This window comes from Dermochelys coriacea, chromosome 14 (genome assembly GCF_009764565.3).
Source record: "Dermochelys coriacea isolate rDerCor1 chromosome 14, rDerCor1.pri.v4, whole genome shotgun sequence".
In the NCBI taxonomy this organism is placed as follows: Eukaryota; Metazoa; Chordata; order Testudines; family Dermochelyidae; genus Dermochelys; species Dermochelys coriacea.
This window is the reverse complement of record NC_050081.1, coordinates 34,148,280-34,171,597: the sequence shown is the minus strand read 5'-3', so window position 1 is coordinate 34,171,597 and position 23,318 is coordinate 34,148,280. Positions and strand designations below refer to the sequence as shown.

Genomic DNA, 23,318 nt, shown 5'->3' with positions numbered 1-23,318 from the left:
CAGCCGTCATGACTGAAAGAAGAAAACGCCCCTCTGGGGCAGCACTCAGAAAAAGAAAGAAAGTGAAGGAAGCTTTTCTATCTAAGCAGGAAGGAGCTCTCCTGAGATACAGAGACACAAATGTTCATGGTGAGCCTTCCAGCCCCAGTGAGGATGTGAGTGGTGAGGAGATGCCTGATCTTCCAGTTAGTCGGAGTGCAGGTGACCTGGCAGCTACTGCAGCATCCATATCTCCATCTCAAATGGATGTAACCTGGCACATTCCTGAAGAAAAGTGTAGATCAGAGAAGAGTGTGGTGGAGGCGCAAGAAACAGCTACTGCTAAGTTTAGTTCCTTAAGTCTAGATGATCCAGGACTGTGGACCCACTTGAGCAGTAGCCTGAGGGACTTCCTTGCACTGCATGGACCACAGCAAGTGAAAAACTTCATGTTCCCCAAAGACAATAAAAATAGAAGTTTCCATCCAACACATTACTGGCATGAAATCCCCAATGGTGACAAAGTGGAGAGGCCGTGGCTTATGTACTCAAAAACCCAGAATGCTGCATACTGGTTTTGTTGCAAACTCTTCCAGTCTAATGTTCCAGCCACATTGGGTTCTACAGGAACAAAGGAGTGGAAAAATCTGGCTAGAAATCTGGCATGCCATGAGAAGGCAACAAATCATCAGAGAGCATTCCATAGATGGAAAGAGCTTGAGATGAGATTAAGGTTAAAGGCCACCATAGATGATCAGCATCAAGAGAAGATTACATCAGAGTCTCTTTACTGGCAAAATGTTCTGAAAAGGCTCATTGCCATTGTGAGAATGCTTGCTACCCAAAACCTAGCACTGTGTGGCACTTCAGATCAGATGTATGTGCCAAACAATGGAAACTTCCTTAAAATTATGGAGCTGATGGCTGAGTTTGATGCTGTACTCCAGGAGCATCTAAGAAGAATCACCACCCAAGAAATGTACACATACCACTACCGTGGAAAAACAATTCAACATGAGATCATACAGTTACTGGCAACAAAAGTCAAACAGAAGATTGTGGCAGATCTGAAGTCAGCAAGATATTACTCTATTATTCTGGACTGCACACCTGACATCAGCCATACGGAACAAATGGCTTTAATGATACGTTTTGTAACAACAACAGAACCTAGTGAAAATGTCCCTGCAATGGTGACTGTCAGAGAGCATTTTCTAGAATTTATTGACATTGATGATACTACAGGAGCTGGTATGACAAATGTACTTCTTAAAAAGTTGGAAGAAACGGGAATTGCGATAGCTGACATGAGAGGTCAGGGCTACGATAATGGTGCCAACATGAGAGGAAAGAACAGAGGAATGCAGACACGGATCCGAGAGTTAAACCCTCGAGACTTTTTTGTCCCATGCAGTTCTCATTCATTGAACTTGGTGGTCAGTGATGCAGCATCAGGTTCTAGTGAGGCTGCTGAATTTTTTAATGTAATTCAAAGCATCTATGTATTTTTCTCTGCATCAACTCATCCATGGCAAATTTTGAAGCAACATCTGGGAACATCCTCTCTGACACTGAAACCACTGAGTGCCACACAATAGGAAAGTTGAGTGGAGGCGATAAAGCCTATCAAACACTAAATTGGGAAGATAGATGATGCCATAGTTGCCATTATGGAGGATAATGCTATGACAGAAACTGTTCGTGGGAGAACAGTGGCAGAGGGAAATGGAATCACCAGAAACATATGTAACCTCAAATTTCTGTGTGGCTTAGTGTTGCGGCATGACATACTGTTTGAAATAAATGTTGTAAGCAAGAGACTCCAAGGTGTTGACCTTGACATATCTGGAGCAATGCAACAACTGGACAAAGCAAAGTCATACCTACAGTCTTACCACTCAGATGAGAGATTTCAAAATGTTTGAAAAGTGCAGAGAAGTTGTTAGAGGAACTTCACACTGAAGCTATTTTCCCACCCATTCAAGAATACAAGAGTCACCGCAGAAGAAGACATTTTGATTATGAGGCATGGTATAATCCCATAAGAGACCCCAAACAACAATTCAAAGTTGAATTCTTTAACCAGGTGCTAGATTGTGCAATACAGTCAGTTGAAGAACGTTTCATGCAGCTCAAGGAACACAGCAGTATATTTGAAATGTTGTATGATATTCCAAAACTCCTCACTATAACTGAAGAAGACCTACACCAGCAATGCAGAGCACTAGAGACAGTGTTGACACATGATGACAGGCGCGATATTGATGCGAGTGATTTAGGTGATGAACTGAAAGCCCTTTCAAAATACATTTCAGCAGGATCAACTCCAAAGGCTTTTCTGGAATATATGTGCACAAATAAGATGACCACCCTCTTTCCAAATGCTTTTGTTGCTCTGCACATACTTCTAACACTTCCTGTAACAGTTGCCAGTGGAGAACGCAGCTTCTCCAAGCTGAAGTTAATAAAAACACATCTATGCTCCACAATGACACAGGAGAGGCTGGTCGACGTTGCAACCATCTCAATAGAGCATGAGCTGGCCCAGACTGTGGACCTTCAGGAAGCAGTTCAAATCTTTGCAACCAAGAAGGCATGGAAAGCACCACTTTGATTATTCAAACAGATAAAAATGCCAGTGTTTACTATGCAGACAAGAAAAGTAACATTTGCTAATCATGCATTTGAAAGTTAAGTAAAAAGAAAAGGAGTATTTGTGGCACCTTAGAGACTAACAAATTTATTTGAGCATAAGCCTTCGTGAGCTACAGCTCACTTCATCGGATGCATTTGCAAATGCATCCGATGAAGTGAGCTGTAGCTCACGAAAGCTTATGCTCAAATAAATTTGTTAGTCTCTAAGGTGCCACAAATACTCCTTTTCTTTTTGCAAATACAGACTAATATGGCTGCTACTCCGAAACCTGAAAGTTAAGTGTTACTTAAAATTTTTGTACAAGGCATTTTAAGTTGTTAGTTCTCCTTTATTGGGGTAGGTAGCATAGCAGTACCATGAGAGGAATAGAACAGGAAGAAGGCAGAATTGAGACCTTTCAAAGTTTTGGCCCAGCGAGGGAGCATGGGGGCGTCATTTGAGCTCCCCGCCTCAGGTGCCAAAAAGTTGTGGGCTCGCCCTGTGCACAGGGGTAGGCCCTACGGTCTGTTGTTATTTCTTCTACTCCCCCACTGGGGGTTTATCCTCTCCCACACCGGCTGTGCCATCTCCCAGCTCTGGGGCATTGGGCATGGTGCCAGGAGGGGCTGCAAGGAACTAATCTCTCCCTGGTAAGGGAGCTGGAGTCACCAATAGAAGATCAACTTCAGTTACCTGAAAATCCTCGGGCTCTTCTGAATCCTGGAACAAGAAGCAGAGAGAGAGAGCGGTGAGAATTCAGAGTCACCCTGAGTGGGGATCAGGTACCTACACGGGCCTCTCCCCACAGGATCCAGCTCTGCACCGTCTCACAACAGACCAGGGTTCAACAGGCTCCGACTCCCCCTCGTCTTTTCTGTCCCACATTCACCTGCTGGATTTCTCTCCTGTGCAGATCACGTCACACCCGCCCAGTCCAGGGGCTGCTCCATACAGGGGAACAGGCTCCCAGAAGGTGCAGTGCCCTGCCCTAGAACTGTGACCCAGGATTCTCACCTGTCTCTGCAGCTAGCCCCTCTGGAAGGAAAGAGAAAAACACATCACTTGTGTGGGTCAGTGTCACCAGGACTAGAAGTCACAGCTCTGTCAGACGATGTGATAGGGAGCTGATATGAAAAAAGACATGGGGACTAAGGGCAAAGAGCCAGCGTCTCATAGGCATTTCAACACCTAAAGATGCAGAGGGGCCTCTGGGATTTTCACAAGTGCCAGAATAGGTGAGGTGCTCAAATCCTACGGACACGCATGGGAGTTAGGTGCCTAACCTGCTTTGCGGCTTCTGAAAATCCAATTAGACACCTATTTGAATTATTAGGCACCTAAATACTCTGAAAGTCTGGCCCTAGGTGCTCAAATGCTAGGGGTCCTGATGCTCAGCTGGTGTCAATCAGGAAGGCTCCACCAACATCTAGGGAGCTGAGAATCTGGCTCTGAGTCTGTGATAATGTCTCTCACATCAACCAGCTACAAAAGATACCAAGAAATCTCCCTTTTGTCCCCCAGCCCCAAGTAGGATGAACTGCAGGGACACTCTTTCGATGCACAGCTATTTAAAATCTCCCCACTGTATTTTCCACTGAAAGCATCCGATGAAGTGAGCTGTAGCTCACGAAAGCTTATGCTCTAATAAATATGTTAGTCTCTAAGGTGCCACAAGTACTCCTTTTCTTTTTGTGAATACAGATTAACACGGCTGCTACTCTGAAACCAGCCATTTATGAGTTTATGAGTTTATGGGAAATCTTCCTTTCTGCTCAGAACAACTTCCCTGAGCTCCGAAATCCACCAAACCCTGCCCATGAGGAGTCACTGGGGTTTCTCAGCTAATCCATGCTTTTAATGCTTTTTTGGGTTGTGTTTCTCTGAAGGCTGATGCTACTGGGTTTAACTGATCAGCACAAATACCCCTGGAACGGGAACGCCCAGCTCCCTCTCTGTGCACCTCCTCCCAGAACACAGACAGTCACAGCCCAGCGACGCAGCTCCACATTCAACCTGCCAACTCACACTGCAGAATTCCAGACCTGAATTCCAGAACTGGAGCATCCAGCTGCAAATCAGAGAGTGAGTGAAATACACGACAATAGTGAACAATCAATACAGCCGAGAGCATCAGCCCCTGGGCTCAGCTGGCCAGGGACAGAGTGGGAGGTGGCACTGGGCACACAGATCAGTGATTATGAATTATCTCCTCAGCTCTAATCTTCCCCACAGGGCACAGCTCGCTGATCTAGGGCCTCACTGGGCTTGGACACAGGGTTCTGAATCCAGCTCTAAGCCATGGGGAATATGAACACACAGACACTAATAATAACCCATCCAACTAGGACCATCTCATCCCACATTCTCAGCTCCGCAGCTTCCCCCGAGAGAACCCCCACCCCAATACAAGTAGAGACAAACCTCCAGCAGCATCCCTTACCCAGGAATGGAAAACTTGTCTTATGAAAGGAGACTTAAGGAGCTTGGCTTGTTTAGCCTAACTAAAAGAAGGTTGAGGGGAGATATGATTGCTCTCTATAAATATATCACAGGGATAAATACAGGAGAGGGAGCGGAATTATTTAAGTTCAGCACCAATGTGGACACAAGAACAAATGGGTATAAACTGGCCACCAGGAAGTTTAGACTTGAAATTAGATGAAGGTTTCTAACCATCAGAGGAGTGAAGTTTTGGAATAGCCTTCCAAGGGAAGCAGTGGGGGCAAAAGATCTATCTGGCTTTAAGATTCTACTCGATAAGTTTATGGAGGAGATGGTATGATGGGATAACGTGATCTTGGTAGTTATTTGATCTTTAAATATTCAGGGTAAATAGGCATAATCCCCTGAGATAGGATATTAGATGGATGGGATCTGAGTTACCCAGGAAAGAATTTTCTGTAGTATCTGGCTGGTGAATCTTGCCCATATGCTCATGGTTTAGCTGATCGCCATATTTGGGGTCGGGAAGGAATTTTCCTCCAAGGCAGATTGGAGAGGCCCTGGAGGTTTTTCGCCTTCCTCTGTAGCATGGGGTACGGGTCACTTGAGGGAGGCTTCTCTGCTCCTTGAAGTCTTTAAACCACGATTTGAGGACTTCATTAGCTCAGACATAGGTGAGGTTTTTCGTAGGAGTGGGTGGGTGAGATTCTGTGGCCTGCGTTGTGCAGGAGGTTGGACTAGATGATCAGAATGGTCCCTTCTGACCTTAGTATCTATGAATCTATGAATCCTGTCACAGCCTTCTGGAGACTGTTCTTGCGAGGGAAATCCCAGATTCTCTTTTCCAGCTCAGGGGAGTGGGGCGCCGGTTGTGGAAACATCGCCTTCTCGCCCCTGCAGAGACACGAGTGTGTTTATTCCTCCCACTCCTCAGCCCTAAGTTCCCACCCCGCAAAGCCAGAAAGGGGAGCAGGTAGGAGCTGGGGCCACAGACAGAGCTAACAGGGCTCTAACCTCTGCTTCCCGGGGAATTTAGCGCCTGCACAATCTGCCGGGGGCCAGCCTGGGGACTGGCGGCCTCTCTCCATCCAGAGAGAAAACACAGCCCGGGCAGTGCCAGCCCCAGCTCCCCTCACACCTGGCCAGGCCCACATTCCCCACCTGGACCTGGAGGGGCTGCTCCCAGGGTTGCGAGAGGGGCCCATTCTCCAAGGCCAGCTGCTCCTCAGCTTTTCCCCTCAGCCTCCAATGGGCCTGGTCACTCCCCATGGGGTGGGGGCTTCAGGGACATGGACACTGCCCCACTAGGGCCTGGGCTGGGACACTCGGCTCTTTCCTCACAGGCCCCTGAGCCTCCCTTACACGGGACAGGCTTTGGGCCATGACTGAGCTAGGGCCAGATCCCAGCTGGGCCCTCAGGTTGACAGGCCCCCAGCCTCATTAACGATCCCCTGAGCCAGCCTGGCCCCAGGGAGGGTTCTCCAGCCCAGAGCTGTGGGGCAGTCCCCTCACCAGGGTGGGTCACTCAGCCATAGCGGTAGCAGCCCCAGGGTGACAGGGATGGAGGGGGGCTGGATCCAGAGGGTGAGACCGTCTGGGGGCTGGGTTTGTAGCCCGGTCTCTGAGCCTCTTCCCAGCATGACAGGGTGTGAGGGGCAGATGGAGCCCAGACATACCTGCTCACTGTGCTTCTGACACCCTAGAGGGGAACAAGAGACAGAGCAGAGAGTCAGTGCCTGTGGCCAGCCTGTCGCCCTGCCCCAGATGGGTCACTCTGCTCTCCCAGCCCCAACCCCACAGGCTGCTCCCCTAGGGGGGTGGAGGCACTAAAGGGCTGTGCTAGTGGGAGCAGAGCCCCTTTCACACCAGCTGCTCTGCAGGGGCAGCCGGACCTCCTGAACTGAGCCCTGGGGCTGGAACAGCCTTTCTCCCAAACTCCTGTCTGTCTGCAGCCCCAGGGTCCCTGGGGATCCATCCATGACATATAACTGTGATTTTATCTCCATATTTGGCAATTAGAGACAAAAATGGGCAAAACTGGAGATAATTTGATTGCCAATATTTGAGAGAAGTTAGAAAACCTGAGGTGATTTTATTTCCAAATGTGTGAATGAGAGAAAATGGCAAAAAATGTAGGTGACAACTCGTGTCCAGTAATTTACAAACTGGCCATTCCTGAAGCTGATCCAAAGAGGAGAGAATAACTGGGGGTCTGAGCCCTTTGTGCATCTCTCGGTGCACAGGGGAGGCGTGACAAGATCCTAGAGATTTTCCATCCTGGAAAAAGAACAATTTGTCATTTGTCTGTTTGCTTCCAGCAGCACCAGGGAAGTGGAGCCTTGTCTTCCCTGTTGTTTCTGGGGTCGGTTGGGGACCCCCATGTGCATCAGGAGTTTTCTCAGACTATCATTGGATATGGAGAGGCTGAATCAGGAACAAGCAGATTTTCCCCCCAAGTGTTTTGCAGTTGAATAAGTGTCACAAAAATAAACAAATAAAAAAAATCTATTTAAACGAATAGAATGAAAATCATGTCATTTTAAACCCCACATTTAAAAGTATGTAGGCACCTAAAGATGCAAACACCTAGTGGGATTTTCAAAAGTATCTAGGTGCCTAACTCCCATTAATTTCATCAGTATCAACAGGCACCTATAACTGAGGGAACTTAGCCCTGTAGCAACCCCGGCAGTCTGCAGCAGAACTGTGATTGTCCTTGCCTCAGTTTCCTTAGTTGGTTCAGGGATGGAACCCATATCTGTCAGTCTTTGTCTGTAACTCCAGTCCTCCAGGTGACTTGTGTCTCTTCGTTTTCTAGTTTGAAAGGAGTCTGGCCCCACCCAAAGTTCTGCCAGCCCCTTTAGTGGACCTTTCCTCCAAGAGTCCCAGGAGTTTTGGCCTTTCTCTCAGGGCCTCTCCTAACCCCTTTTCCGCCGCTTCCCTTTTACAGGTTTCTTCCCTTCTTTCTTCAACAGGGCAGAAATAAAGTAAATTAAAGCAGGAACACAAAGGCAAAGTCCAGTATTCCTGTTCCTGTTGCCACCCCTTATCAGGGTTCTCAGTAGTCTCCATCCGTGGGTGGTAGGGGAACCCAGGCCCACCTTCTCCACTGGGTCCCAGCCCAGGGAGCCTGAGCGATGCAATCTGGGACTGTATGTTTAAATCACCTCCTGCTTCCTGCCTCAGGGCCTTGCAGGTACCTCCTGCCTGCTACCTTCTCTGATCCCTTCTGACAGAGAACTGCTTTCTATGGGCAGCTTCCTCCAGTCTTCCCCTTCCCAGGGTCTCCCTGTAGCTCCCCCAGGGCAGATCCTGACCAGAGCTGAGAGCTAGGTGAGGGCAGCAGCTTCATTGATGTTCACACAGCTCAGAGCCTTTCCTCAGGCGCATTAACAATAAGGTGACAGATTCCCAGGGAAGTGAGATCTGAGCCTCCCAGGGCCCTTTGTGCAGAGTCACTTTCCTGCCTGTCCCCTGCACTTTCCCCCAGGTCTAGAGCCCCCAGCTCAGGAGTTGGTGTCAGCGGAGCCCAGAGCTGCCCTAGGGAGCTGGTTCCAGATGTAGGTAACCCCCATGGGCAGGGCACAGAAGAGGCTTTAATGAAGATTACTCCTTGGCATAGACCCCACCGCGGAGCAGCTCCTGCCCAGCCTGGGATCCCAGCGTCTTGTAACAAGCTTTATCACTAACTAACCCAGGAGCCGCAGGGTTTCTTATTCCTGTTCTTTATTCTCCCCACTTCAGGGTCTCCCCTACTCCCAGCACCAGCCACAACAGCTCTCAGCTGCTCCATCCCCTTCTTCTTGATCCCAACCTCAGCTGCAGCCCTGACTGGGACAGGAACTTTCTGAGGCTGGAATGAACCAGCCTCAGACTCGGCACAAATTGTCTAGGGGAAGAGCTGGTGTTAACCCTTTGCTAGACCCGTCTCTGTCTCCCCTGGCCCACGGGCTGTGGCACTGGGGGTGGCTCACAGCAGCTCAACACAGGGCCTGCTGGGAACAGCAGGAAGGGAAACACCCCAGCTCCAGCCAGATAGGCTTCTGAGCTCAGGAAAGTGAAACTAAACTACTGTGGTTGGTTCCCGTATGCGGAGGGGGCATGGCTGCCAGGGGCCTGGCAGGGAGCTTCCAGGACGAAGTGATTTGCTCCATCTGCCTGGAGTATTTCAAAGACCCAGTGACTATTGAGTGTGGGCACAACTTCTGCCGGGCCTGCATCAGCCAGTGCTGGGGGGAATCGGAGCCCAACTTCTCCTGCCCCCAGTGCAGAGAAACCGCCCAGAAGAGAAACCTGCGGCCCAACAGGCAGCTGGGGAATGTGGTGGAGCTAGTGAAACGACTGAGGCGGTGACAAACCCCGGGGGGCAGAGCACGTGTGAGAGGCAACAGGAGGCTCTGAAACTCTTCTGCGAGGAGGATCAAACCCCCACCTGTGTGATCTGCAGAGAGTCCCGGGCTCATTGCGCTCACACGGTGGTTCCCATTGAGGAGGCTGCCCAGGAGTACAGGGTAGGGAATAGTTATTGCCATGGCTGGGAGTTACAGTGTGTCTGAGCAGCCGGGCGTTAAAGTCTGCAAACTGCTTGATAATGGGATTGTGATGCAGGGGAAATTTTCATAATACTTGGGATAGGTGACTCGTTGGAGGGCCATGAAGGGTCAAGAGCCTTCCCCAGCAGCCGGCCCAGGAAGGGAGAGGAAGTGGCAGGGCCACCGCCTCTTCCAGACATGCTGCCCGGTGCAGCACAGCATCAGGGCTGACTGGGGGAACAACAGCTTCTGGGGACACCGGCTGAGTGAGCCAGAGCTGCCCCTGTTCCCTCCGGCATGCTCAGAGTGGGCTCCTGTCCCCGGAAGCTGAGCCTGGGCAGGGAGCAGGCTGTCGCTACCCATTGCAGAGACCCAGAGATACAGCTGTGACTGACTCCTAGCAGCCTGGGGCCCCATGCCCATTGAGAGTCCCAGAAGAAAATGGCCACTCCAATTGCCTGGACATTTGGCACCAAACAACAAATGACCATGGATGGTCCACCCTCCTTAGGAAGAAAGCTGGGTGTGACCAGCTGGAGGACAAAGGACTGGAGTGAGGTCAGGAGGGGTTATTAAATGTGGGCTGCTGGAGGCAGGAGAAGCTTCTGAACCGGGACTACAGAAAGGTCAGAGGGCTCTGGGACTGACCCAGATGGACCATGCTGTACCTTTCCTTTGTCTGTGTTAACTAAGCACTGTCTGCACTTTGCTCCAGATATCTAATTAACCCTTCTGCTTTTATAGCGTAAGAGTAAGGAAGTGGGTGCATGGCTCCCTTTGTGGGTACAAGTCTGCCTCAGGTGTCCAACTTAGGTGAACTCGCCAAAGGCAGCTTACAGTGTGAGGTAGGGGTGCTGAAGGGCTCTTAGGTTTGGATTCAGGAGGCGGAGAAGCCAAGTGAAACACTGACCTTAAGGGGGCTGCCATACTAAAGAGGTCCTCCCAGGGTTTGTTCCAGAGCTGTTCAAAAGCACTTAGGGTGACCAGACAGCAAATGTGAAAAATTGGGACTGAGGGTGGGAGGTAATAGGAACCTATATAAGAAAAAGACCTAAATATTGGGACTGTCCATATAAAATCAGGACATCTGGTCACCCTAAAACCACCAAACTGTGACAGGCAAACAGCCACGTTCCTGGAGATGATGGTGCAGGGAAGGGACTGGGACAGGCCCAGCAGCTTTGCCCACAGAGTTACCTTGGAGCTGGGTCACTTTTTCAGTGGGTTGGAGAAGGGGGACCTGCTCCCACAGCCTCACTCTGCTCAGTGAGGACACTATGGCTGGGAAAAAACCAGTGCACCCAAACCATCCCCTAGAGCCGTTGTCTCTGTTTGCAGGAGCAAATCCTGAGCTGCCTGCAGCATCTGCGGGAAGAGAGAGAAGAGCTCCTGGGACTGAAATCCGACTGGGACAAGGAGAGTGAGAGGCTCCTGGTAGGTGCCCCTGCCCTGCCCAGCCAGTTTGCACAGGGGCGTCAGCGACAGCAGCCGGGGGGTCTCTGCGCTACTTGATGTCTGGGTCATTCAGAATGTTAAAGGATTTCTAGGGTTGATGCAGGGAGATAGTTCAGAGTCATTTTAAACAGTGTGGGGCAGACTCTGCTCTCAGGTACCTACTGTAAATCAGGAGTGACCCCACTGAAGTCAATGGTGTTAGGGTCAGTGTTCCCTATAATTTTTTCCATCCATGTGCAGAATGAATTTTGTTATGTGCACCAGATTGAGGTAATGTATGGGTGTGGGCCACCAGTAGAAACCAAAACCCTAGATATAATATATATTTTTAAAAAGTTACCATAGAGATAATTACTCCAGCCAGGATAGGTTAGGCATTTTAGAACTCATACCCAAAGAATTATATTTAAGCGTAAGAGAGAAATAAAAATTATGAAATGCATAGACCAGTCAAAAAACTAAAATAATAAACTTTGAAAGAAGTATCAGGAAGTAACAACAACAATAATACAAGTATGTTTTGGGAGGCAAGTATGAAAGACAGTGTGTGTCTATGTGACAGAGACACTGTGTGTGTGTGTGTGTGTGTGTGTGTGTGAGAGAGAGAGATGCACATTGCCCCTTTAAGTACACTGAGCCCATTTTAAGTACACTGCCCTTTTAAGTCGATTGGCATGTTCAGACACATCAGCAGCTGCCAGCAAGCTCCCTCCGTCCTGAGCGCTGTTGTGTCCCCCTCACCCCTACTCTGTGGAGCTGGGGTACAAGGGTGAGGGGAGGGGGACACCCTGACATCAGTGCCTGCCTCTCCCCCTCTGCACAGAAAGCAGGAGGCTCCTGGGAGCAGCTCCAAGGCAGAGGGCAGCAGCGGCACGGCAGTGCGGGGAGGGACACCTGAAGTGATACACCTGAAGTGCCCGGCACTGGATAGCCTGCTGGGTGGCCACCCAGCTGCACAGCTTAGAGGAAACTTAGGTTAGGGACAGACTCCTCTATGCACTGGTGTTAATTCCCAGTGAAGTCAATGGGTTCACCCCAGGGTAGCTGGGAGCAACTCTGGCTCTGCCTTCTAGCACTGGGGTCAGGGGAAGAGGCCAGTTAAACTGCTGAACATGCACAGATGTTGCAGGGGTCAGGGTGAAGCAGGGGGAGATTTCTGCTGATCCCAGGGTTTGAGTGTCAGACATTTCACAGAAGTGGAGAAGTAGCTGGTGGTGTCCGAGTGCGAGCAGCTGCGCCAATTCCTGGCTGAACAAGAGCGCCTCCTGCTGGCCCAGCTGAGAGAGCTGGATGAGGTGATTGGGAGGAGGAGGGAGGAAAATGCCACCCGCCTGTGCAAGGAGATTTCCCAGCTCAACAACCTAATCATGGAGCTGGAGGGGAAGTGTCAGCAGCTGGCGCCTGAATTACTGCAGGTGAGACTGTGTCAGACGTGCCCAGAGCCCAGTGCAGGGGGCTAACAGGGTAACTCAGTACAGAGTTCAGAGTAGCAGCCGTGTTAGTCTGTATTCGCAAAAAGAAAAGGAGTACTTGTGGCACCTTAGAGACTAACAAATTTATTAGAGCATAAGCTTTCGTGAGCTACAGCTCACTTCATCGGATGCATTTTTTTCAGTACAGAGTGCGTAGCCTAGGATGTCTAGGATCAGTCCCAGGGAGTTTCCCAGCTGAGGGCTGGGAACACTGAGAAAACAGCTGCTCGGTGCGTGGAGCTGGATGGTCCCTGCTCTCTGGCTCGCAACACCCTCTCTCTTCCTGGGCAACTGTCATCTGAGGGAGGGGATGGCTCCTTTCCCGGCACCTCGGTTCTGGGGTCAAGAACCCATCAGAGATCCCCACTTGCGGGATGTCGGGGCTGCTGCTTTAATTCCCTCCCTCCAGCCTCCTCCCTGCTTCAGGAAGGGTCGCCTGGCAGTGGGTCAGCAACGGTCCAAGATGCAAACTTCAGTAAGCATAACAGCCTCCCACACGGTAAGGGGGTTATAGCCCCTCCCCGCCCCTGATAACATGGAGCCCAGGGCTCCCTGCTGCACGTGTCAATGGTCGGGCTGGGGGACCCATCACTTCCGAGCTAGTGACTGAGTGTTGATGAAAAATTCCCTTGGATTTTGCTCTTTTCTCTCTAATAACCCAAAACCCCACAGATTTCCCCCATTTCCCATTTAATTACCAAATTCGATGTAAAATCCCCTTCAGCTCAGTCCCTGCTCTCTCGTTATTGGTGACTAATATAAAATCTCCTCAGATTGTATCACCTTCTATCTAATTCTCAAATACTGATATAAAATCCTCTCCGACTGTGGATTCTCCAACCCTTATGTGCAGCCACTTCTTGTTTTGAAGGGAACCTGTTGCCCAGAGTCATTAACCCGGTGGGGTGTTGTGGGGGCTAAACCCCCAAAAGACCAACTTTCCCCTCATGTCAGAGAATCAGATTGTTACCTCCTTTACGTCTCATTAATAATTGAACATTGATGTTAAATCTCCTCCGGTTTTGCTCTTTCCCATGTAACTATCAGTTACTGATGGAAAATCTGCTCAGATTTGGATTTTTTTCCTCACATATTTTATTTGCAGCAACTTCACCTTTTTTGGAGGGAAGTTGTTGCCCTGAGTCATTCTTCATATTAGGGGCTTGCAGGGGGAGGGGGTTAAACCCCCCAGTGACCAACTTTCCCCCTCACGTCTCACAATCAAATTCTGTTCCCCTTTAGACCTGTTAAAATTGACATGTTACTGAAGAAGGTGACTCGACCCGTAGTTAATGAACATCAGAGTCAGGAGCCCATTTGGGGAACAGTGTCGCCCAGCTCCTAATAGCAGAGCTGGCCAGACCCTGACAGGCTGTTTTACTGCTACAGATTGGGCTGAGAAGGGGTTGTTCTTAATATGTTGTTTTCTGGGGGCTGGGTAGAAAGGAAAGAGAAGTATTTTGGATTTCCTATTTCCCTTACTAAGGGCTATCTATGCTCCCCTGAAATTTTTCTTGGTAGAAGCAGTTCCTATCTATTTATTACAGGATCAAAATATGGCTACCATCACACAGAGGCATTAGTGGTGGTCGAGGTGAGAAGAGGGACCAAAAGTCCTTTCCTTCCTCCAAACACTCCCATGCATCTACACAATAACAAAGCTAAATGATGAAGTCCTAAGAGTAATTCAGAGAATTCAGGGAATCCCAGCAGCAAATAAGACAAGTTGGTGAACTGTGATGAGACTCTGTGCAGTCAGGCACACGAATAAGGGGTTCTTTGTTTCTGAGGGAGTATATGTAAAATGACAGGTTTCAGAGTAGCAGCCGTGTTAGTCTGTATTTGCAAAAAGAAAAGGAGGACTTGTGGCACCTTAGAGACTAACAAATTTATTTGAGCATAAGCTTTCGTGAGTTACAGCATTCAGTGCATCCGATGAAGTGAGCTGTAGCTCACGAAAGCTTATGCTCAAATAAGTTTGTTAGTCTCTCTAAGGTGCCACAAGTACTCCTTTTCTTTATATGTAAAATGTTTCTCTGTGTTAAGTCTCCTGCAGCACCTCAGTAGGTTACATCAGACAAAGGGGAGCAGCAGTGACTAGGCATTAGGATGCCTGTACCTTTAAGAACCCAGCCCTGGGAATTCCATGCTGAGAGATATACAAAAGCCCCTCTGCCCTCCCCCACGCTATATTTAACAAACACTGGTGTCTCAGTCTACTAGGGTAACTGTTACCTCCTCTTCCCCTGCCTGTGTCAGGGTTTTGCCCTCTGGCAGCACTTCATCCCTGGGTTTAACTCTGGCTCCTTCCCCCACATCCCTGATTTTGCCCTTCAGCCCCTTCCTAACCCTGCCTGCAGCTGCTTGATGCCCCTGACCAGTCAATTTTCACCCTCTGCTCAGACCCTGGCCACACCCTTCCTCTGATTTGCCCCCTTTGAACTCCTGTAAAAATCAGTCCACAGAATTTTATGCCTCCTAAGGGCAGGGTGAAGGGCAGTGGCTTCAGCAGATGTTACTGAGCATGGTCAGTTCGTGTGAGCACGCTCTATACACCATAAGTAGCACATTGCTCCAGGGAGCAGTTTCCTGTACTACACCAGCCCCCAGCCCTTTCCCCACATCTCTCTCATCACCTAGAGCAAGGGTGGACAAACTTTTTGGCCTGAGGGCCACATCTGGGTATGGAAATTGTATGACGGGCCATGAATGCTCATGAAATTGGGGGGCAGGCTCTGGGGTGGGGCCAGAAATGAGAAGTTCAGGGTGCGGGAGGGGGCCCTGAACTTGGATGGGGGGATGGGGTGCAGGAGGGGAGGGTGAGGACTCTGGCTGGGGGTGTGGGATCTGGGGAGGAGCTGGGAATGAGGGGTTGGGGGTGCAGGAGGTTGCTCTGGGCTGGGACGGAGGGGTTTGGAGGGCAGGAGGGGGATCAGGGCTGGAGCCTGGGGTTGGGGCATGGGAGGGGGTCAGGGGTGCAGGCTTCAGGTGGTTTTTAACTCAAGCAGCTCCCAGAAGCAGCAGCATGTCCCCCCTCTGGCTCCTACACGGAGGTGTGGCCAGGTGACTGCACACTGCCCTGTCTCCAGGTGCCGCCCCTGCAACTGCCATTGGCCGTGGTTCCTGGCCAATGGGAGCTGCGGGTGCAATGCTTGGGGTGGGGGCAGCGTGCTGACCCCCTTGGCTGCCCCTCCGTGTAGAAGCCGGAAGGGGGACATGCCACTGCTTCTGGGAGCCGTGTGGAGCAGGGCAAGCCCCGACCCTGCTCCCTGGTGGGAGCTTGAGGGCTGGGTTAAAACGTCTGGAATGCTGCATGTGGCCCCTGGGCTGTAGTTTGCCCACCCCTGAACTAGAGCCTCTAGCTCAGAAGTTAGTGTCAGCAGAGCCTGGAGCTGCCCTAGGGGGCTTGTTCCAGCCACAGGAACTGCCCCCACCCGGGGGCTGGGCACAGAAGGGGCTTTAATGAAGGTCTCTTCTTGGCACAGACCCCACCAGGGAGCAGCAGCTGATTAGCCTGGGATCCCAGATCACATCGGAGGCAGCAGCATCTTGTAACATGCTTTATCACGAACTCAGACCCAGGAACCACAGAGTTTCTTATTCCTGTTCTTTATTCTTTCCATTTCAGGGTCTCCCCTTCTCCCAGCGCTAGCCACAATAACTCTCAGCTGCTTCATACCTTTCCCCTCCACACCGACCTCAGCTGCAGCCCTTCCTGGGACAGGTCGGAGGGACTTGTGAGACTGGAAGGAACCAGCCTCAGAGTTGTCTGGGGGAAGAGCTGGTGTTAACCCTTTGCTAGACCCGTCTCTGTCTCCCCTGGCCCACGGGCTGTGGCACTGGGGGTGGCTCACAGCAGCTCAGCACAGGGCCTGCTGGGAACAAGCAGGAAGGGAAATGCCCCAGCTCCAGCCAAACAGACTTCTGAGCTCAGGAAAGTGAAACTAAACCACTCATGGGAACCAACCACAGTACAGGGGCCATGGCTGCTGGGGATCTGGCAGGGAGCTTCCAGGACGAAGTGACTTGCTCCATCTGCCTGGAGTATTTCAAAGACCCGGTGTCTATTGAGTGTGGGCACAACTTCTGCCGGGCCTGTATCAGCCAGTGCTGGGGGGAGTCGGAACCCAACTTCTCCTGCCCCCAGTGCAGAGAAACCTGCGGCCCAACAGGGAGCTGGGGAACATGGTGGAGCTAGTGAAACGACTGAGGCTCCAGGCGGTGATGGAGCCCGGGGGGCAGAGCACGTGTGAGAGGCACCAGGAGGCTCTGAAACTCTTCTGCGAGGAGGATCAAACCCCCATCTGTGTGGTGTGTGACAGATCCCGGGCTCACCGCGCTCACACGGTGGTTCCTATCGAGGAGGCTGCCCAGGAGTACAGGGTAGGGAATAGTAATTGCTGTGGCTGGGAATTACAGGGTCTGCTTCTCTACAGTTATTGATCCCACTGTGAGTGTCTGCCCAGCCCTGGATTAAATTCAGCGAACTGTCTGATAATGGGGTTGTGATGCAGTGGGAATTTTTCATAATACTTGGGATGAATAATGTATGTGCCTCAATTTCCCCTTTGTGGTGCATGTTTAAATACTGATAGACCCCGGTCATTGTGACCCAGGATCAAACTTGGGACTTGTGGAGCTTAGTGCATGAGCCTCTACTGCATGAGCTAAAAGACAACTCTCTCTTAGCTAAGGCTGTAGCAGGCTCATCAATCTTTGGCTGGTCTACGGGTGCTTAGAGGGGGGCAGATTGCTTCACCAAACAGACATAGGTTACACATGGCTAACTAGGTGTATGGGGGGAGGGTGTTTACTTTTGCAGAGACCCACAGATACAGATGTGAGGGACACCTAGCTTCCTGGAGCTCCAGGCCCATGGAGAGTCCCAGAAGACAATGGCTACTCCAATTGCCTAGACATTTGGCACCAAACAGCAAATGGCCATGGGTGGCCCACCCTCCTTAGGAAGCTAGCCAAGTGTGCCCAGCTGGAGGACAAAGGACTGGGGTGGGATTGTTAAGTGTGGGCTGCTGGAAGCAGGAGAGCAGCTTCTGGGCTGGGACTGACCCAGATGGACCATGCTGCACCTTTCCATTCTCTGTTAACTAAATACTGTCTGTGCTGTGTTCCAAACATGTAAAAAACCCTTCTGCTTTTATAGCGCTGGCTGAGAGTCATTCCAGAGTAAAGAAGTGGGGGTGCATAGCTCCTTTGGGGGGTATAAGTCTGCCTCAGGTGTCCAACTTAGGTGGACTTGCTGAAGGCTCTTAGGTTCGGACCCAGGAGGTGGTGAAGCCAAGTGGTTTGCCCAAGTAAAAGTCTGTGACCCTAAGGGGGTCACCCCTAAGGGGATTGCCCCATAAAGGAGTCTTCCCAGGGACTGATCAAGAGCACCAGACCTTTGATAGGGAAACAGCCACGTTCCTGGAGAAGATGGTGCAGGGAAGGGACTGGGCTAGGCCCAGCAGCTCTGCCCAGGGAGTAACTTTGGAGCTGGGTCACTTTTTCAGTGGGTTGGAGAAGGGGGACCTGCTCCCCCAGCCTCACTCTGCTCAGTGACGTTGTTATCGCTGGGCACGAAGCAATGAATCCAAACCAGCCCCCAGAGCCATTGTCTGTGTTTGCAGGAGCAAATCCTGAGCCGCCTGCAGCGTCTGCGGGAAGAGAGAGAAGAGCTCCTGGGACTGAAATCCGACTGGGACAAGGAGAGTGAGAGGCTCCTGGTAGGTGCCCCTGCCCTGCCCAGCCAGTTTGCACAGGGGCGTCAGTGACAGCAGCCGGGGGGGGGTGGAGGAGGGGGGTCTCTGCGCTGGTTGATGTCTGGGTCATTCAGAAGGTTAAAGGATTTCCAGGGTTGATGCAGGGAGACAGTTCAGGGTCATTTTAAACAGTGTGACGCCAGACACTGCTCTCAGGTACCTACTGTAAATCAGGAGTGACCCCACTGAAATCAGTGGGGTCAGGTCAGACTCTTCTGTGACCCTGGTGTTAATTCCCACTGGATTCAAGGGGTTCACACCAGGGTAGCTGGCAGCAGCCTCTGGCTCTGCCTCCTTGGCACTGGGGACAGGGGGAGAGGACAGTAAAACTGCCGAACATGCACAGACATCGCAGGGGTCAGGGTGAAGCGGGGGGAGATTTGTGTTGATCCCAGGGTTAAAGTGTCAGACATGTCAGTGATGCCATTGGATGGTTTGGGCAGCACCATTTGCCAAGGTCTGGTCTACACTTAAATCAGTTGCTGGTGCAGTTGTGGGGATTGCGGGGGAGGGGGTTGGTGATATTTGGTGACATTTTTATACTAGCAAAAGCCCTAGTGTAGGCACAGTTCTACGGGCAAAGATATCAAATGAAACACTCTGTGCAGCCTGGACAAGGCTTTGTGCCATGTCCCATGACCCCCGCTCTTCCCGTGTCCCTGCCCTGCCCCTTGTCTCTCTGTGCACCCCAGAGGCAGACGGAAGTGGACAGGCAGCTAGTGGTGTCTGAGTGCGAGCAGCTGCGCCAGTTCCTGGCTGAACAAGAGCGCCTCCTGCTGGCCCGGCTGGGAGAGCTGGATGAGGAGATTGGGAGGAGGAGGGAGGAAAACGTCACCCGCCTGGGTGAGGAGATTTCCCGGCTCAGCGCCCTGATCATGGAGTTGGAGCAGAAGTGTCAGCAGCCGGCGCCTGAATTGCTGCAGGTGAGACTGTGTCAGACACGCCCAGTGCAGGGAGGGGACGGCCCCTGAGTCCCTCGGGGCTCACAGGATAACTCAGTGCAGAGAGCATGGCCTGAGGCATCTGCAGGGCCGGGGCCTGGGGCTGCAGACAGGCAGGAGTTTGGGCATTCGATGCAGAAAGAGGTTATTAAAAGGTTGGTCCAGCCCCACCCCAGGGCTCAGTGCAGGGGCCCAGACATCCCCACAGAACAGCTGGTGTGAAAGGGGTTCTGCTCCCACTAGTACAGCCTGTTAATTCCTCCACCCCCCACTGGGGGAGCAGTCTGTGGGGCTGGAACAGCAGAGTGACCCATCTGGGACAGGGGGCCTGGCTGAGCCATGGGCGCTGACTCTGCTCTCTCTCCTTCCCTTCTAGGGTGTCAGAAGTGCCGTGAGCAGGTTGTCCAGGCTCCGTCTGCCCCTCACACCCCATTGTGCTGGGAAAAGGCTCAGAGACCAGGCTACAAACCCAGCCCCCAGTGCCCTGTCCGTGGGACAGTGTCCCCTCTGGATCCAGTCCCCCTCCATCCCCATTGCCGGGGGGCTGCTGCTGCTGTGCCTGTGTGACCCACCGTAGGGAGGGGATTGCCCCACATCTCTAGGCTGGAGAACGCTCTCTGGGGCCGGGCTGGCTCAGGGGATCATTAATGAGGCTGGGGGCCTTTCACCCCGAGGGCCCAGCTGGGACCTGGCCCCAGCCTTGTCATGGCCCAAAGCCTGTCCCGTGTGAGGGGGGCCCAGGGGCCTGTGGGGAAAGAGCCGAGTGTCCCAGCCTAGGCCCTAGTGGGGCAGTGTCCATGTAGCAGATCCCCCCCATCCCATGGGGAGTGACCAGGCCCCTTGGAGATGAGAGGAGAAGCTGCGGAGAGGCTGGGTCTGGAGAATGGGCCCCTCTCTCAGCCCTGAGAGTGGCCCCTCCAGGTCCTGGTGGGGCACATGGGCTGGGCCTGGTGTAAGGGGAGCTGGGGTTGGTACTGCTGACGCTGTGTTTTCTCTCTGGATGGAGAGTGGCCACTAGTCCCCAGGCTGGGCCCCGGCAGATTGTGCAGGCGCTAAATTCCCTCTGCAGCAGAGGACATGGCCCTGTTAGCTCTGTCTGTGGCCCCAGCTCCCACCTGCTCCCCTTTCTGGATCTGGGGGGTGAGAACTTAGGGCTGAGGAGTGGGAGGAATAAACACACTCGTGTCTCTGCAGGGGCGAGGAGGCGACGCTTCCGCATCCAGCACCCAAGTCCCCTGAGCTGGAAAAGAGAATCTGGGATTTTCTCCGAGAGAACAGTCTCCAGCAGGCTGTGACAGGATTCCTGGGTAAGGGACGCTACTGGGGGTTTCTCTCTCATTGTATTGGGGCAGAGTAGAGGCTCCCACAAGGCAAGCTGGGACTGCTGGAAGTGACAGCACCTGCTGCTTAAGTTACTGATTGTGCCTGTGTGTTTATATTCCTCATGGATCAGAGCTGGACTCAGAGCCCTATTCCCCAGCCCAGAGAGGCCCAGATCCTGGGAGAGCCCTTGGGATCCCAGCTCCCCTGGCTGCTCAGAGCAGGGCAAGATTAGAACTGAGGAGATAATGCATAATCACTGATCTGTGTGCCCAGTGATGCCTCCCGCTCTGTCCCTGGCCAGCTGAGCACAGGGGCTGATGCTCTCGGCTGTATTGGTTGTTCACAATTGTCGTGTATTTCGCTCACTCTCTGATTTGTGGCTGGATGCTCCAGTTCTGGAATTCGGGTCTGGAATTCTGCAGTGTGAGTTGGCAGGTTGAATGTGGAGCTGCGTCGCTGGGCTGTGACTGTCTGTGTTCTGGGAGGAGGTGCACAGAGAGGGAGCTGGGCGTTCCCGTTCCAGGGGTATTTGTGCTGATCAGTTAAACCCAGTAGCATCAGCCTTCAGAGAAGCACAACCCAAAAAAGCATGAAAAGCATGGATTAGCTGAGAAACCCCAGTGACACCTCATGGGCAGGGTTTGGTGGATTTCTGAGCTCAGGGAAGCTGTTCTGAGCAGAAAAGAAGATTTCCCATAAAGACGTTAATTGCTGAAAACAGGAACTTAGAATGAAAGTGCCTCCCCTCTTGTCACTGCGGCAGTTCCCACCTACTGTGCAATGAGAGAGTCTCCCTCCAACGCATTCTGCGGGGGGCCAAGGGTGAGATTTCTTGGTACCTTTTGTAGCTGGTCGATGTGAGAAACGTTATCACAGACTCAGGGCTGGATTCTCAGCTCCCTGGATGTCAGTGGAGCCTCCCTGATTGACACCAGTTGAGCGTCTGGGCCCTAGTGTTTGAGCACCTTGGGCCAGATTTTCAGAGGTATTTATGCATGGGTGGTGGGTATAATAGGCCAGGTGAGGCTAAGTCAGGCCCTGGCCCTGCCCATGCTCCTCCCTCTCCCCCAAGCCTGCAGGAGCTCAGATCCAGCTGGAGGCCAGCAGGCAGCGTGGGCTGACGGGTGGCCCTGCGCTGGGGGTGGTGGGGTTCCTCTGGCCACGCGGGGCAAGGGGGTTGGAGCTCGGGGCTCTGGCTGACGGGGTTGTTAAGGGTTGGGCTTCGGGCAAAAGTAGCAAGGCTGCGTGGCTAGCTTCCCCAAAGGGGGGCTCATGCACCGCCTATTGGTGCCTAATGATTCAAATAGTTACCTGGTGGGATTTTCAGAAGCCCCAAAGCAGGTTAGTCACCTAACTCCCATTGGTGTCTGTAGGAGTTGGGCACCTCACTTGTTTTGACACTTGTGAAAATCCCAGTGGCCTCTCTGCATCTTTAGGTGCTCTAATACCTACGAGATGCTAGCTCCTTGTCCTTAGTGCCCATGGTCCCGATCACATCGTCTGACAGAGCTGTGACTTCTAGTTCTGGTGACACTGACCCACCAGTGATAGGTTTTTCTCTCTTTCCTTCCAGACGGGCTGGCTGCAGAGACAGGTGAGAATCCTGGGTCACTGTTCTAGGGCAGGGCACAACCGCTGCTGGGAGCCTGTTCCTCTGTATGGAGCAGCCCCTGGGCTGGGTGAGTGTGACGTGATCTGCACAGGAGAGAAACCCAGCAGGTGAACGTGGGACAGAAAAGATGAGGGAGAGTCAGAGCCTGTTGAACCTGGTCTGTTGTGAGACGGTGCAGAGCTGGGTGCTGTGGGGAGGGGCTCGTGTACGTACCTGATCCCCACTCTGGGTGACTTTGCTATGTGAATTCTCACCGCTCTCCCTCTCTGCTGGTTGGTTCTAGGACTCAGAAGAGCCTGAGGGTTCGCAGGTAACTGAAGTTGATCTTGTATCGGTGACTCCAGTTCCGTCCCCAGGGAGAGATTCGCTCCTCGCAGCCCCTCCTGGCACCATGCCCAGTGCCCCAGACCTGGGAGATGGCACAACCGTTGGGGGAGGGGATATACCCCCAGTGAGGGAGGAGAAGCAATAACAACGGGGACAACACAGGGAGGGGCTGAGAGCAGTCACATGACTCCAACCCAGACCTAGAGAAACGAGTCCCTATCCTCCGTGAGCCCATCTCCTCTGCCTCGTTCGAGGGAATTGCCAGGAGCAGGTCGGTTAAACGGATTCCAGTTTGTGTCCAGACTCCCATATTTTGCTCTGGCAGCGGCTGAGCTCAGTTCAGTTCAGGACGGATCCTGATCATCTTGAAGCTAAACCCGATCAGCCCTGTCCACACGGAGCTGGAGAGTCGCGCAGGGATTTGTACGGGAGTAACTGTATCATTTTTAAAGGAATTTAAATTAACCCAGTACAGCTTTCTTGAGGGACACGCCCAGGGGCTCTCACGAGTGGAACAGGCTCTGCAGGGACCCTGGCCTCGTCACCCTGTTTGTCTGCAGCAGGAAGATCTGGCCTGTCCCACCCCTCACGCCCCCACATACATATATGCTCCCAGCAGTGCAGACATGTCACAGCCACCATGTGGGTCAGACTGGACTGGAGCCAGGCTGATCACTGGGAGGCCCTGCACCGAGCCACTCTGCACCGAGATCACTGACATAACCGCCCCGGCAGTGCACACAGCCCCCAGTGCTACCCCACAGTGCTCCTGCCCCATCAGTGACGGCTCTGAGAGCTGCGGGCATTGGCTCTGTCACCTGTTGAGCTGGCTGCATCCAGG

At 52.2% G+C, this 23,318-nt stretch overlaps 7 protein-coding genes and 1 pseudogene across 10 annotated transcripts in view; 5 read left to right on the top strand and 3 right to left on the bottom strand.

The window, feature by feature from the left end:
* Positions 1-23,318, bottom strand: part of LOC119843336 (butyrophilin subfamily 1 member A1-like) — a 1,931,986-nt gene that overhangs the window by 944,868 nt on the left and 963,800 nt on the right. The gene's annotated exons all lie outside the window — the stretch shown is intronic.
* The window catches only part of LOC119843287 (zinc finger protein 850-like), a 1,467,609-nt gene that overhangs the window by 1,071,234 nt on the left and 373,057 nt on the right, over positions 1-23,318 (top strand). The gene's annotated exons all lie outside the window — the stretch shown is intronic.
* LOC119843319 (zinc finger protein RFP-like) overlaps positions 1-23,318 on the top strand; it is a 555,398-nt gene that overhangs the window by 234,456 nt on the left and 297,624 nt on the right. The window lies entirely within an intron of this gene.
* LOC119843341 (E3 ubiquitin-protein ligase TRIM7-like) overlaps positions 1-23,318 on the bottom strand; it is a 430,179-nt gene that overhangs the window by 254,440 nt on the left and 152,421 nt on the right. The gene's annotated exons all lie outside the window — the stretch shown is intronic.
* Positions 1-23,318, bottom strand: part of LOC119843274 (zinc finger protein 850-like) — a 1,382,451-nt gene that overhangs the window by 1,283,870 nt on the left and 75,263 nt on the right. The window lies entirely within an intron of this gene.
* LOC119843356 (zinc finger protein RFP-like) overlaps positions 1-23,318 on the top strand; it is a 1,128,717-nt gene that overhangs the window by 1,047,332 nt on the left and 58,067 nt on the right. The gene's annotated exons all lie outside the window — the stretch shown is intronic.
* Positions 1-23,318, top strand: part of LOC119843308 (butyrophilin subfamily 1 member A1-like) — a 910,188-nt gene that overhangs the window by 847,565 nt on the left and 39,305 nt on the right. The gene's annotated exons all lie outside the window — the stretch shown is intronic.
* Positions 16,053-21,513, top strand: LOC119843357 (annotated as a pseudogene).